Here is a 16,841-nt window from a genome sequence, read left to right as displayed (position 1 = left end):
AATAGGTAACCTTGAATTTAGCAGAGCGGAAACGACACCCGTATCTCTTTCTCCCCGCTTCTCTAATTACTTTCTCCATAGTAAGTATAGTAAGTTAGAATCTAAAAGAATAATAATAAGGGGCCTCCTTGCTAAACTATCCGACATATCGCGTACATGTAAATACGTGCCGTATAGTTAAATATACAAAATGTAATTACACGCTTAAGAAATACATTCATACATTTTCCCGATTTAATACCACGTACCAATAATTCTTATAATCGCACACATTTAATTGTATTCGTTAATTTGTTTTTGTTAATATTAATCCTTTGCACTCGAGCGGCGCCAATATGGCGCCCGGCCGATATTTCAAGTGTCAACTCATCAACCAAAACTAATTACAGAGTGTAGTATTTATCAAAGTTTGTTTTTTTTCGACATATAAATGAATAAACTGATCATATTTTATTATTTCTATACGCTTGTTTGTTTATAAATGTTTTTAAAGTACGAGTGCAAAGGGTTAATAATCGAAATATCAAATTATAATTACGGAATGTGTCAAAAGTACATTTATTTCATTTATAAATTACAAATATTACAATAATATTATATATAATAATATATATATATAATATAATATAATAAGAATATATAGGATATTATAGATATAATATTAATTTTAATATAATCAACAATTTAATGATTTATTCTATTCTTTTTAAAATGAATTTTGGGACAGGTTGCAATAGATTACTGTAGAGTAAATTATTAGATAAAATAGTATACAAGTTCACACATACACCCACACACACACACACACATATATATAGATATATATATATATATTACATATAAATAATGATTATATATATTATTATTATATTATTAATTATATATATATTATTATTGTATATATGATTATTATTTATATAATATTATAATTTGAATATAATCAACAATTTAATGATTTATTCTATTCTTTTTAAAATGAATTTTGGGACAGGGGTTGCAATAAATTATTAGATAAAATAGTATACAGTTCACACACACACCCACACACATATAAATATACATATAAATAATATATTATTATATATATTATTATTATATTATATTATATATTTATTATTGTATATAATATTATTATATATATAATATTATAATTTTAATATAATCAACAATTTAATGATTTATTCTATTCTTTTTAAAATTAATTTTGGGACAGGTTGCAATAGATTACTGTAGAGTAAATTATTAGATAAAATAGTATACAGTTCACACACACATACACACACACACTATATAAATGCAATGTATGTTGTAATAGTAACCTACTTCCGTCGAGTTTCATTCATTCATGAATTATAAGAGAAAGAAAGCAAGGATGAGAAAAGGAAAAAGAAAGAAAGAGAGAGAGAGAGAGATAGAGATAGGAAAAGTATCTTCCATCTTTTTCCTTTTGGTGCTGGATATCGTTTAGACGCACGTGCCGAGTCTCGAGACGCAATCGCGATTATCGTTTTATCTTTTTCCCCGAGATTCACGGATAACTGCAGCCACGTTGGTTGAGCTCGGTTAACCCACGCAACTCTTTCGAGGATTCATGGAAGAAAGGTAGAAGGAAGTAATTCGTAAGTTGTTCGTTTAAGTTCTTAGAAGTGAAATTAAAATGACATCCGCTTTTAAAGAAAGATTCGAAAGAGATCTATAACAGAGAAACGTTTAATTTTTTTCTCCTTTTTGTTATACTTCGTTGATAAATAACAAAGAAATTCTTAACGTAAGAAAAATAAATTGTATTTATTTCTTATTTTGTATTTTGTATAATTTTCTACATTTAAGAATTTAATTAATGATAGATAACAAAGAAATTCCTAACGTAAGAGAAATAAATTTTATTTATTTTTATTTAATTTTAATTAATTTAATTTAAAAAAAAACAATTTATTTTTATTTAATTTTATTTAATTTTATTAATTTTATTTATTTCTTATTTTGTATTTTGTATAATTTTCTACATTTAAGAGTTTAATTAATGATAGATAACAAAGAAATTCCTAACGTAAGAAAAATAAATTTTATTTATTTTTATTTAATTTTATTTAATTTTATTTATTTCTTATTTTGTATTTCGTATAATTTTGTTTTTTTCTACATTTAAGAGTTTAATTAATATTTGTGTAATTTATGTTTTATTCGAAATCGTTTAATCTAATTGAATTCGTTCTCATATAGTTGAAAAAATAAATACAAAATATCCAACAAATTTAATTTTTATTTTTCTAATTTATTTCATATAAGAAGAAAAAAAAACATAATACGAATAACGCGATAAATAGGAAACAACGAAAATTCCATTTAAAGTGGAGGAATGTTAGGCTTAACGATCATGAACCTAATGCGAATGAAAATCTTATGGGACTTGTAAACGTTTGTGCGTGGGGGGAGGAGGTGGTTGTGATGGTGGTGGTGGTGATGGTGGTCGTATTTTTCTTATTCTTTCTTTTATCCGAGTAAACCCGTACGACTTTGAGAGAAACGATAATGCGATGTACATGCATTAACAAATACCTACACATATATATACACATATATGTGTATGTGTGGGTACGTTGATATATTCGTGGAATAGCGTGAGCGAGATCGTTTACACTCAACTCGCAAATCTTTCTAACGATCCACGTTAACTCACCAGAAAGTATAATCATTCTCTCTCACTCTTTTTCTCTTTTTTACATTCGTTAACAATTACAATACACACGAAAAAAATTGTTGAATGTTAATCGAGATTACCCCCATCCTCACCCCCAGAAAAAAAAAGACAACAATTGCATCTCAAATTTTCATTAGAAAATATCTTTTTTTTTCTACCACGTTATTATTTCACATTTATAATAATAATAATAATAATAATAATAATAATAAAAATGATAGAAAAATTGGAATTAAAAATAATATTAAAATTATGCGTCTTGATTTTTCTTTTTAAGGATCATTAGGAACGATTGTAAAAAAAGGAGAAATTAAAAAAAAAAAAGATGGAAGAAGAAGAAGATAAAGAAAGAAAATACTTAATACTTAATCTTTTCTTTTTTTTCTTTTCTGTTTTTGTTAGCTCGAACTAAGGCACGCGTCCAACTTTTAAACCAAGCTCGTGATCATTAATGCGATGAGGTAAGAAAGTGATCTTCCTTCTTCACAGTGACACGTTCAATCCGTGCGAAATAATTACACGGTGGTTTCTTGGTTATATACATGGACTACATAAGATAATACCACTTCTTGTTAATTCCACATTTTCAACGTTATAACACAGTAATAATAATAATAATAATAATAAATAATAATAATCATTTCTTTTACAGAATTATATACATTTATATTATATCAAAACAACTGTATATTATTATCGTTATTTTTTTTCATAATTAATGATTTATTTTAATATAATATACATATATTATAAAATAATTGTATAATAATAATAAATAATTATTATCATTACTGTTCTCTCATTTAATAATCGATAATTTGTGTATATTGTCTTGGTGATCTCAAAAATAAATAAAAATATAATATAAAAATAATAAAATAATATTTGTTTATAATATAAATAAAATAATGTTTATTTATATTTTATATATAATTAAACTAATTTGTGTAATAATAATAATTTGTGTGATAATTTGTGTATCTCGTCTCGGTGATCTCAAAAATAAATAAAAATATAATATAAAAATAATAAAATAATATTTGTTTATAATATAAATAAAATAATGTTTATTTATATTTTATATATAAATAAACTAATTTGTGTAATAATAATAATTTGTGTATCTCGTCTTGGTGATCTCAAAAATAAATAAAAATATAATATAAAAATAATAAAATAATTTTCTTTTATAATATAAATAAAATAATGTTTATTTATATTTTATATATAATTAAACTAATTTGTGTAATAATAATAATTTGTGTATCTCGTCTCGGTGATCTCAAAAATAAATAAAAATCTAATATAAAAATAATAAAATAATTTTCTTTTTATAATATAAATAAAATAATATTTATATATATTTTTATGTTAGTATATAATATTGTAATATTTTTTTTTAAAGCAAATTATCATCAATAAATAATGAATAAATGATGAATTTTATGTAAAAGATTGTATTTGAAGGTAATTATAAGAAACCTTTTTCAAAATGAACGAATCCATGGTGTAAGTTTGCGTTGAATTTTCTCGTTCGACCTAGTACGACGACCATTGTAACACTTCGATCTCGTTCCCGGAGACAACACAGGATATCGTTTGCGTTGAACAACGGGGAATGAGATACATACAACGTAGGTGCAACGGTATCTATCCCTCTCTCTTTTTCCTCTCTCTCTCTCTCTCTCTCTCTCTCGTTCTCTCCTCTAACAATATCTTTCATTCGCTTTTTATCTTTCTCTACGGTTGTTCCTTCGAACAACAGAATGCAGTTAACATTTTTCGACAAGTAAAAGATAGAACATTCACATATTTATTAGCATGAAATTATTCAAATTATTAACGTTAAACAATTTCAAATGTTTTAATAATGAATTTAAGTGAGATAACAAAATATAATCATGTTCTTACAAAAATGATTTTAAGAAGTTCAAAATCGAAGAATTTGTATCCATTAATAATATCATTTTTAAAAAACAATGATAAATTAACGTTAAACAATATGAATCTAATTTTAAATAAAAAAAAAAGTAGTTGTTAACAAAATTAAATTAATCAATTATTTTGCGTTATATATACCGAATATATTAATGAAATATAATATTACGAATAGAATTATATAAAATAAATTATTACAAATATTTATAAATATATCAAAATGTCGATAAAATAATATAGAAGAAATAATATTTATTTAATTAATTAAATATCATTAATATTAAATTAAATATTAGATAATTTAAATAATTATATTATGTGAAATAATATTTGAAGATTGTTGCAAATATTCGACGAACATTAAAATTACAAAATAAATATACATAATTATATATCGATTACTTGTTACTATCTTTCATAATAAAAACCGGTTAACAACACAACACAGAAATAATTCATCTTCGAATAAGAATAAAATATTAAAAAGAAACGCATAAAAGAGATAGAAGAATGATTATTCTCGAACTTGCGATTACAATATAACGAATGGTCGTAGATCTTCTAAAAAAAAAAAAAAAACAAACAAAAAAAAAATAACAAAAAAAAATAACAAAAAAAAATTGACTCAATAGATAGTATAATAATTTTTTGATCATTTCTATATACTACGCGTTCTATTGAAAGTGTACAATGCAGATAACTGTATCTCAAGGTAACTCGTCTTGTATACATAAGTTCGATACCAGTAATGAATAATAACAATATTAATAGTAGTAGTAGTAGTAGTTGTAATGGTAATAGTAATAATAATAATAATAGTAATAGTAGTAGTAGTATTAGTGGTGGTTATAGCTAACACAACACAGTTATGCGTGATCGAGCGATATCTGGTCCAGTCATCTGGAGCAATTCATCTGCAGTTACCGGCATTAAAAGCTTAGCAAAAGAGTGACAGCGATTTAAAAGTAGATTTCAGTAAGCAACTGGCAGAGTTAAATGAACTTAAAGGAAGAACTATAACGATCGAGTACCATTAACCATATGCCGCTAAATATTTCATAATCTGTCACAAAAATTCAAATAAATGTGAACGAGTAACAATCAGAAATTAATCGAAATATCAAACGATAATTGTTCAACGTCAAATTTATTCCGATATTTTTTCAATCTAATTATCTATCGTAAGTATAATTAATTTTTTGTTGTTGTAAATATTAAACAATAGATTTTATAATCTTCCCGCCCCCCCATTCCTCCCTCTCCTACCCCTCTTTTTTACACATCGTTTCAAATTGAATAAATTGATTTTAATTAAAATAGAAAGAGAAAATACTTAGAAAAAGAAGAAGAATAGTTAAATCGTTTCGTTAAATAAACTTGAACCTTCGAATAATAATCCTGGTCACACATACATGCATACAGATATATGTGTGACGTGTTTAAATGCATTACGCGAGTTACGCAGAAAACGCATGTGACGCGTGTAACACTTTCGGACTCTCTTTCACTGGTTAAACTCGAAACGATTATGCAACTAAACTTACGAAGATAGGTTGCGAATCGTGTGTAATAAAATGTAATAACGCGTAGTTATGTAATTTTTATATTGTTACCTAATATATCATTAATTATTAATACTTACGTAAATTTCGATTTAATTAATTTATTAAACGATTCATTTTTATAGTAATCTCATTGAAAATTAAATTATAATAAACTATCTAAAATATTGAAAATTAGGAAAAATAAATAAATCGTAAATTAATTGTAATATTTGAGACACGTGTAATAATATCGATTATTTTTAATGAATCTCGAAGGTTATTATATAAATTATTGCTATTTTTTTTTTTTTATATATACGATGGCAAATAATGAAACAGATGGTTATCTTCAAAATTGTTCTAAAAATTTCAATGCCTATTCGAATATTTTTCTTTCCTATCAAAATTTAAATACACTTTTACATCTACTCTAAACAGCTAAATAAATTGACTTAAGATTTGTATCAAAAAATTCAATGACACGGAATACAATGATTAACGGTTAATTCATTTTAATTAATTCAACATTCTATCTTTCATATTGATAGAAAAAAAAGAAAAATTATCAAAGATAACTAATAGATAAAAATTGAAATTTATGAATTGTTAGTTTATCATCAAATCGTTTATACATAACTTTACTTATTACTTTTAATACTTTTTTTAACTCCGGTTTTTAATAGAAGAAATATCATTTGAAAAACTAAAAAAAAAAGAACAAAACAAGTGTCTAAAATATCGCATATCCAAACAACCTAATTAAATATAAAATAAATAAGAATTTTATACCGGGTAATATTTAACACACGTTAAATTCTGTAATATTACAGAATTAACATAAACCATAATAATATATCGTTCGAAACCTATTGTATATCCGACACAAATGCTATTTTATAGTTTATCATCTCAAAACGAATGATAATTCTCGTGCTCAGTTAGCGTAGAATCTCGTTCCATTGTATTCTACCTGAATAGTTTGATTGCAAAAAGAAAAAAAGAAAGCATAAATAAAAAATAAAATAAAATAAAATAAAATAAAAAAGAATATTCGTACTACGAGCATCTCTCGTTTTCATCGAAAGACCCCGAGAGACCTTTTGGTCCCTTTTATTCCTTTTAATTGTTTTTTTTCTCCTTCGAAAAATACGAGGATGAATTTCTAAAACGAATTACCACCCACGTGATATATCCCTACACGAAATCCACATCTCATTTGATATTTTGTTCTTCTTTATTCTTTTTCTCTTTAATCTTTTTCTCATAATTAACGAATTATACCCAAGAGGGATGTTAGCAGACCAAGGTAAGATGATCTCTGATAGAATGATGGTTGGATTGGTGGCTCCTTCTTGCCATCCCATAGTAAATTGGTTCCTTCTACTTCTAAGAAACGGAAGGTTACACCTTTCCGAGGGCAAACCGGATTGTGGACTGTATCGTTGAGGAGACCAAGTAAATGATGAAGACTAGGTCAACCCATCAGATTTCTTTCCTAGGGCCTTAACAACGAAATTGGTACGCAATACCGTTTTCCAACCTAGACGATCAACTAAGTAGCATAAAATCGAAGATTACTTTCCAAATCACACGGTATATTTATACTATTTCCTAGCAGCATGATTAAATTCATTTTAATTTTATCATTACTATATCTGATAAAATATAATTGATAATAATATAATTTATAATACTACTTGAAAGTATTAATAATAATAATAATAAATATTATATATATAATAATATAATTTATAATAATTATTTTTCTGTGACATTTTGAATAATATCATTATTATACAATATACACAGTATTTAATATAATTATTATAATAATATTTCAATTGAAGAAAACGCAAACCTTTAAAATATATCAATATAACGAATGATATTTACATTTCAAATAAAAGACAAGTCATATAATTATCGATAATTATTAGGACAACTTGTATACGTAATAGCATACGTATTCGCAATTATTATTCTAACGATAGAAAAGATTTTGTTCATTGGAAAATATTAATCAGTAGAATAATTGTAGGGTATAATAAGTAGACTCAAGAGTAGAAAAGAATTGCCTTAGAGCGATAAGTCTACGGTGGTACGGAGCAACCTTTGAGAAATTCTCGTCTTATACAAGTACATATGTATTTATATACTACATATAAGGAAAGGTTGATGTACGAGGGCTATATAAATTTGTATTGAACACATATGTATATGTATATATGTATATTTTTTTTATTATTTTTAGTGACGCAACCCTGACGCATTTGTTCGTTCGAAAAACTCCTAATAAATTCGAGCTTCAATTGTTTAAAAAATCGAGAGGGCCGGGATTTGAACCCAGGATCTTTCGCATACCGAAAGAACGCTCTACCACTTGAGCCACGAAGACCTATGTATATATGTGGATTATGATATGTATATATGTATATATGTATATGTATATATGTATATGTATATATGTATATGTATATGTATATGTATATGTATATATGTATATGTATATGTATATAGATATTAATAAGTATATACAGTATGTCAAACGACTAGATTTTGTTCTGAAACGATCTCAACATGAAAAAAATGAAACGAGGGCAAAGAGAGCAAGAGAAAAGAAGCTTCCTCGCTTTAACGCTGCTCCCCATTGTGTTCGTTGCAACGAAAGTCTTTGGACTCTCTTTTCATCGTACTTGAAAAGAACTTGTCGCACACTTGTTTTCTCCTGATTTTTTTACAAAGAAACGAAAAAAAAGAAAAAATGACTCGTATAATAATTATTATTCGAGAAATTTTTTTTACTAAAAAGAAAGAAACCCTCGAGCACTCTCGTTGAATCTTCTTACAATTAAAAACTTTCAAGTATTAAATCTAAATTCTATTCGTGCATTGTTGTTAACAGGCATAGAATTTCTTGAAAAAGCGTCAAATGGAATGATTTCAAACGTCTAATTCTTTTAACGTGTGTGCTCACGTACAATGCATCATGAAAGAAAACAAATTCATTCGAAATGAGCAATTAATTTTTGTACTTTTCAGATACAAAAATGTTCGATGCGATAAATTAATTAAAATAATAGAAATAAGAAAACAATGAATAAAATTAAACTAAAAACACGTATAAACAAACGAAAAAATTTACAGATTCTATCAACTGCGTTTAACATCTTTCGATAATATACATACATAACAAAAATCAAACAATAAATAATAAAAGATAAAAATTTAACGCCCACGTTTGACAATTAAATGAAAAGAAAAATCACGAGAGTAGAATCAAACGCACATTTCCCATAAATAAATAATAAACGATAATTAATGAATTCAAATATTCGATTAATGAAACGAAGAAAGCAAAAAAAAATGTTTAAAACGGAAGACAGGTTACAGTGGTTGGGGGGGGGGTTTAGAGATCGGTAAAAGTAGCGCCGATTGGTGCTCGACTAGGCGCCACAGTTATCGTAATTATTGTAATCGTAATTATTGTAAAGTGCTCGATAGAAAGTCGAGAAGTATGAGTTTCTTCTTAGATCGATCGATATAGAAAGAAAGAAAGAAAGAAAGAGAGAGAAGAGAGAGAAGAGAAGGGTGAAGAAGGGTGGAGGGGGTGGGGGAGGGCATCGAAGCGAAGAAGAGACTCGATCTTCCGGTTTCTTCGCCGATCGAAAGTCGATGAGACTGCTCCTTCATGAGAGTGAGAGAGAGAGAGAGAGTGAGGGAGGGTGAGAGAGGGAGAGGGAACATACGCGTATGCGCGCGCGCGCGCGCGCGCACTCACGCGATTAGAGGAGACGGGAAGAGCGAATCGTTATTTTAATAAGATCGTTTGAATTTATTCTAATTTATTATCTGGTTTTACCGGCAGAATTTTTCTATCTCTCTCTCTCTCTCTCTCTCTCTTTCTCTCTCTTTTTATTTATTTATTTATTTTTTTATCTATCGTATCTTGACTCGTAATCAGATTATCAACCAAGAATATAAGTCAAGTTAACGGAGAGATATTGGCACGAGGGGGTGGGGGGTGGTTACACGGTAGACCACGTTCTTTCGATGTTTTGAAACTGGCCAATCAAAGTTTCTAATGAAATTGAATAAAAAAGATGAGACTAATGAAATTTATTGAAATATGAATCTTGTGTGTGTCGAGTATAATAAATTATTCGATTTATTTTCGTCGATTGGTAATATTTCATGGAACTATCGTGAAATATTTCGTATTAATCATGTTAGGTGAATGTAGAAAAAAAGAAAAAAGGAAAGAAAAATTCGTTTCCGTGTATTCCGGGAAAATCTATGAGACTCTATTACCCTATTGGGGGTGAGGGGTGGGGAGGAAAGGGGTGACGTTGTTGTGTTTGTTAAACCGTATTTTCGATCGAGGCGCTTACTCTAGCGTAGAAAGTCGGTAACTGTTGGAATTGCTAGTCACAGTTCGATGAATCGAACGAAGAGAAGAAGAGTAGAAACTCGTTTGGGTTAAACCGACCTCCTGACATAATTCGTGAAATTATTCTTAAGTAGAAACATTAACGAGAAATTTGTATCCTCTTACGACGTTTTTTTCATGACATTTTCGTAAAAGATTCGACGACCAAATTCACGAGATTTCGGAATCTTTCCTCGATATCTTTTTCGATATATCGTTGATCACGATATGTATCTTTCATACGTGTACGCATCATAACGTTTCGTTAAAACTATTAAATTTTTCTATTTTTTTCGTCTATCAACTCGAATTCTTATCGAAAATATTCGTCGAATATTCGTTTTTATCTCTCAAAATATTATTCGGGTTAATCAATAAATAGGTAATATCAGAATTTGTATTTATAATAGCGTTAAAAAATATGTAAACTTTTCAAATAATAATAATAACTAATTATTAATATAATTTAATACGAAATAAAACGACAAATTTTATAACATTCCTTATTTTAGCCAATCCAATAATTTCTAATCAAAATCTAATAGCATCATATAACAATAATATCTCAAAATAGATACACACACACACACACACACAAAACAAGAAAGAAAATACTTGATGATAATAATAATAATCCGATTAATTCTTATTCCCCAACAAAGATATTCGAATATCTTCATGTCTCATCGTAGTAAATCTTCGGAAACTCATTGGACGTACTACTCTTTCGATACGTCTTATCTCCTTAGAAGAGGAAAACAAGGGGTGTATCAGGAGTTCTAATTAGTCGTCGAAGAAAACGTAATACGTTAAGTTATAATCTTATCTCGTTTAAAGCTATATACGTGAGTTCTCAGCACGAATGTTTCTTCCCTTTTATCTTCGATTAGTTGATCTTAGCGTAATTCGGTCGGACATGCGCATATACTCACACGTGCATATACATATACGCATACATACATATACAAATTTACTCATACGTTTACGTATCCCCTTTTTCCACGTTTATCAGAAATTCTTTATCATTCGACATGGCAAGCAAGTGCGACCAAATAGACCTCAAAACTTCCTCTCCTTTTTCTTATTAGATTTGATGATTCCAACGCAAAACGCGGTCAGGGAACTCACACAACGTATTTTCTTCTCTTAACAATGTTTGTTATACCAGACAGAGACCGTGAGGAATGCAAGCATTATATCATTACGAACTATTACCCATTACATAGCTCGTTACACCGTATATATCGTATATTATCCTAGCTACGTTAGTGTAAAAACTTAACTTTCTTTCTCTCTCTCTCTCTCTCTCACTCACTCTCATCGTCTCGAACCCTTTTGCCACTGATGAGACTCTCGTTCTATTACCATGCACGATCGCACACTTTGTGCACGTTTCCCCCCCCCTCCCTCCCCTCCCCCCACCCCCCGTGTTTGTATACGTATGTATATGTATATGTGTGTATGTGTGTGTGTGTACATCAATCTATATGAACTTCTCTCTCTCTCTCTTTCTCTCTCTCTTTCTCTTTACTTTCTATGTGTAAGAACTATTTAATTTTGTAGCTAAATAATTCGAGTGATTTACGGACGACATGAACGTTCGATCGAAACGATAGTTCAATAACGGACAGCTTATTGAAATACCTGTCCAACCTTCGACCACATTATTTAACGTTTTTATGAGGATAAAGTAATGAAGAAGAAAAGAGAGAGAGAGAGAGGGGGAAAGAAAAAGGGGGGTTTTTCTCTTTTTTTTTTATTATTTTAATAAGCTATTCCGATCGTTGTCGATAATACACTAGCGTTTTTAATATCCATTGATAATTAAACGATTGCGAGGTTAGTCATCCTTGAAAATATAAAAATATGCTACGTGTAGATAAAAAAGAAAAGAAGAGAGAGAGTTCGATAACTAAACATTTTACACAATAATACGCAATCAACGTTTTCGAGTACTAATCGTTCTATTTCTATTAGATATATGTACGTGTGTTGTCTTTTTTATTAGAAGAAATATTACAGAGAATTGTGATATAAATTATCTGGTAGAGTAAAACAATGAAATATTTTTTGAACAATTTTAAACGGGATGTTTGAATAGATCGAGTGTATACTTAAATACTAGGAAAATGATAATCAATCTGTACTTTTCCAAAAGATGATATAAAAACAATATAAAAGAAAAATATATTTACTTGTTTTCTTTTATATAAACCTTTTTTAAATTACCTATTGATTATCATCAAGAAGCTAGTTTAAGTACATTTATCATAAACTATGGTTAATAATATCAAGTATCGAGTTAATAAATACTAAGAAACACGTGATGCATCGGTATTTTTTCCAAAAAAAAAAAAAAAAAAGAAAAATAGATTTAAAAGAGGAAGCTATTTATCATGCACATATATCTATTCTCTTTTATGTTAACATTCTTCTTGTTTTTTTTCTTTTCTTTTTCAAATTACTACTTGCCAGTTTCCATCAGGAGCCAGTTTAAACGCTTTGTTCAAGAAAGCACGTGCACGATTTATGAATGTGCATATACGCGTTTACGTACGTGTACATATGTGTGTGTATATGTGTGTGTGTGTGTACGGGTCACTTTCTCCAAAGCCAAGTAAATCCAAATAGAGCAAAGCAAAGCAAAGCAGAACAGAACAGAACAGAATAGAACAAAATAGAACCGAGTAGAACAGAACGGTGCAGCAAAGTACAGAACACTGCGATGCAATGGAGAACACACACACACACATACACAACATATACACAATGTCGTTCGTGTTTAAACGGTGTAAAGCACATGCTGAATCGGCTATTACGCAATCAGCACCGAAACCTTTCTCCGTAACATTGACTTTTTCGAACGTAATTGGCGCGAGCGCGCTCCGATTACTAATCGACGCCACGGTGAACGTGACACACATTCGATTTTAACCTCGACGAGGAGACAGAGAACGAAACACGATTCCGCGTATTTTAACAGACCAAAATGTTCTTTCAGATTAATGTATTATACCCTTATTACTTTCTAACCGGTGTTTCTTTAACATCTGTAATATATGTCTCAATTGATACCAACAATTGATTTATATTATATGAGAAATCATTTTTCTTCAAATATCTCGTATTCAAATGAATTATTCATCGAAATATTTTTTTCATCTAAACGTTACAAATACAATAATATTTATATATAAAGAGAATTTGTAAAAAGTAGGGAAAATTCTTATTTGTTAATCGGCCATATCGATAACTGCTTACTAACGGTGAGATAAAAATAAAAAGAACGTAAAAAAGAAACTGGACACAACCGGGCTTCTCCTCTTTTTACGATCTTCTCGATGGTCCCTCTCTCGAGAGTGTGCCCTCTTCGGACGCCATTTTTTTCCAACCACTACCTTCGTCAAAACCCCGTAACGACGATCATAAAGATGATTCGAGGAAAATTCTAATTCCTTGTTTCGTAATAATGTTTGTCTAAGACTAAAGAAAAAAATAAAAGAAATAAAAATGACAAAGAAAAAAGGTTTCTTTCGTACATATTTAAAAAAAATATTTTCTTACGCGTGCGTAAGTCGTTTAACGTGTTTTTCTAGGTTATAAACGTTGTCTTTGATATCTGTCTTGAAAATAGTTATAAACCCTTACCTACTTTGTAGTAATACGATGATAGAGCACTTTTTCTAAGGGAAAATAAGCTTCTTCGAAAGAGAATCGTATATATATATATATACATACACATACATAACGAGGCCAATGCACTGTTAATCGCTTACGAAAAGTAGAAAAGAAAAAAAATACTTAAATGATCGAGAATAAGCGCGCGAGTTTCGAAAATATGTATTTACCTCTCCAATCAACATCTCTACTCTTCGTGATATCGTGAATAACGCAACTATCATGGCGGTCGTAGCTTGAGGTAAGCTTTTGTGCAACAATGTTATTGGATACCATTTTATGAAACTTATATTTTAAAAAAAAAAGAAAAAGAAACTATACATATATAAAAAGAAAATAAAGAAAGAACACAAGAAAGAATTGTAAATATACAAACATATATAAATATATATGTATATCTTTTAATATTTGTAATATTTTAAAAATATATATACATATATGGCAAACGATAAAACAATGGATAAATTATAAAAATTAATAAACATATATATATTTATATAAAAATGAGTATATTTCAAAAAGAAAACATACCAACACTGGTCGTTCCGTTGCTCCGCTTAGATTTGTACTCAAAATCTCGGAAGGAAAAAGCGATTGTTTCCTATCTTCACTGTTAAAAAACTCCACTGTGTAGCACACTATATTATTGTATATATATGCACCTAATATATATCCGCTTATTTTTTGTCCCTTCGTAATGCGTATACGTATATTCGATTATTGCATTTCCGACGAGAGACCGAAACGACCGAACGAGAACGTTGAGATATTTTTCGGAGGGAAATAATTACGACGACGAAAAAAAAAAAACGTAAAAAAAGAAAAAAAAAGGGGAAGATTATTTACGATGACAAAAGCGAAAAAACTCGAGGATTTTTCGCGAAGGAAAAAAAAAAGTATAGAAAATAGGATAACAACAATGAGAAAATAGAGAGAGAAAGATAAAAAAAAAAAGTCGAACGACGAAGCGAAGGGGGAAAAAAAAATAGCCGCGACGACGCCGGCCCTGCTCTGACGTTCAGATCACTGACCAATACCACTCGAAGCTGACGCGATACTGAGCGAGCGCGTATCTGGCAAGCCCGCGACAACCGGCTCTGAACACTTCGAGTATCTCCGGCCGCACTCGGTTAACTTCGGCTGCGTGAACCTACACGAAAATGCTTGCTGCTCTCTACCACCACCCCACCACTACTACTTGCTGTTCGAGTCTCTTCGGACTACTCGCGTCGTACGTATCTCGTGTATACCATAGGAATATACGTGTGTACGTGTGTATGTGTGTGTGTTAAGTATTTATATATGTTAAAGGAGACTACATCGAGATAAATGCGAACGTATGCGAAATATCCCTATGCGTGTATGCATCCAATATGTGCCGACGCGTCCGAAGGGTATAGGTACGCCCACGCAATTTTGACTTCGCCGTGGTGAGATCTCTAGGGACTCTGTCCTTACGGCAATATCAAGAAAAAGATCTGCTCTCTTCTATTTAATTTCGATCGAGAATGAAATACTTTATGCGAATTTTATTTATATATATATATATATTAAATTTAAAATTATGAATAATATGTAATGAAATAATATAATAATATATACATATATGATATATAGAATAATATATTAATAGATTCAAATATATTTATCTTTATCCTAATAGCAATATATCGTATTAATATAAACATTTAACATGACAAAAGAAAATAATAATTTTTCTTTCATTGCAAGAAGCCTTTGTTACGACGAGACAACGTTCAAATCCATTTGTCGCGAGAAGTTCCTTTTGTAATTCATATATACAAGTATATTTAAGAATATTACAGCACTATTAAAAAATGTTCGGAACGAGACGTGATCTCTTACAACATCGATTAGTTATTTCTTCTTTACACATTGTTTTGTTTTTATTTTGTATTAACCTGCTACTGGAATTCTACCCCCCACCCAACCCCACCCCGCCACCTCTCTCGTCTCTCTCATGCATATCAATGTTACAGGAGAGCCGGATCTTTTAATTAATTGTATAAACTGTTGCAAGTATACTTAAGAATCGTAATAAATAATACACCGTGATCAACGATAATACTTGTCGGAAACGACAAGTGGATAGATTATAACGATAAGAAAATCATTTGAAAAAAATTATCGTATATATATATTCGTTATCGATACTATTACTTTTCAAATCAAATCGTTAGAATTATTAATGCAAATGAATGCACGGATTTGATAATAACGGAAAGAATTCGTGAATACGTGACAGAACGTAACATCAAGTGGTATAACAAAATTACACGGAATTACAAGCAATCACGACGTTAAGTACAATATTCTAGTATGTAATAGAATGTAGGGAAACGATATACGGTTTAAATCGCGAAGTTTGTGATCTTAAAACTTGGTAAAATAAAAACAAAAATTGATAGTCGTAAATGAAAAAATAAAGTGTAACGTCTGCTTAGGTATTCATCAGTTTCAATGGACCTATATCACTATGATGTACTATAATTTCACGTTTTACGTATATAAATAAAAATATCCGACATTATAA

General features: G+C 29.2%; 1 long non-coding RNA gene across 1 annotated transcript in view; it reads right to left on the bottom strand.

The window, feature by feature from the left end:
• LOC122524892 overlaps positions 1–15,083 on the bottom strand; it is a 39,533-nt gene extending 24,450 nt beyond the window's left edge. The window contains exon 1 of the long non-coding RNA XR_006305659.1: positions 14,819–15,083. This is a non-coding gene — a long non-coding RNA (uncharacterized LOC122524892). The remainder of the gene's footprint in view (positions 1–14,818) is intronic.
• Positions 15,084–16,841: the final 1,758 nt, after the last annotated feature.

This window comes from Polistes fuscatus, unplaced genomic scaffold (assembly GCF_010416935.1).
Source record: "Polistes fuscatus isolate 324 unplaced genomic scaffold, CU_Pfus_HIC Scaffold8, whole genome shotgun sequence".
Taxonomy (NCBI): domain Eukaryota; kingdom Metazoa; phylum Arthropoda; class Insecta; order Hymenoptera; family Vespidae; genus Polistes; species Polistes fuscatus.
Note: the sequence above shows the minus strand (reverse complement) of the source record. Positions and strands in the feature narration are given on the sequence as shown.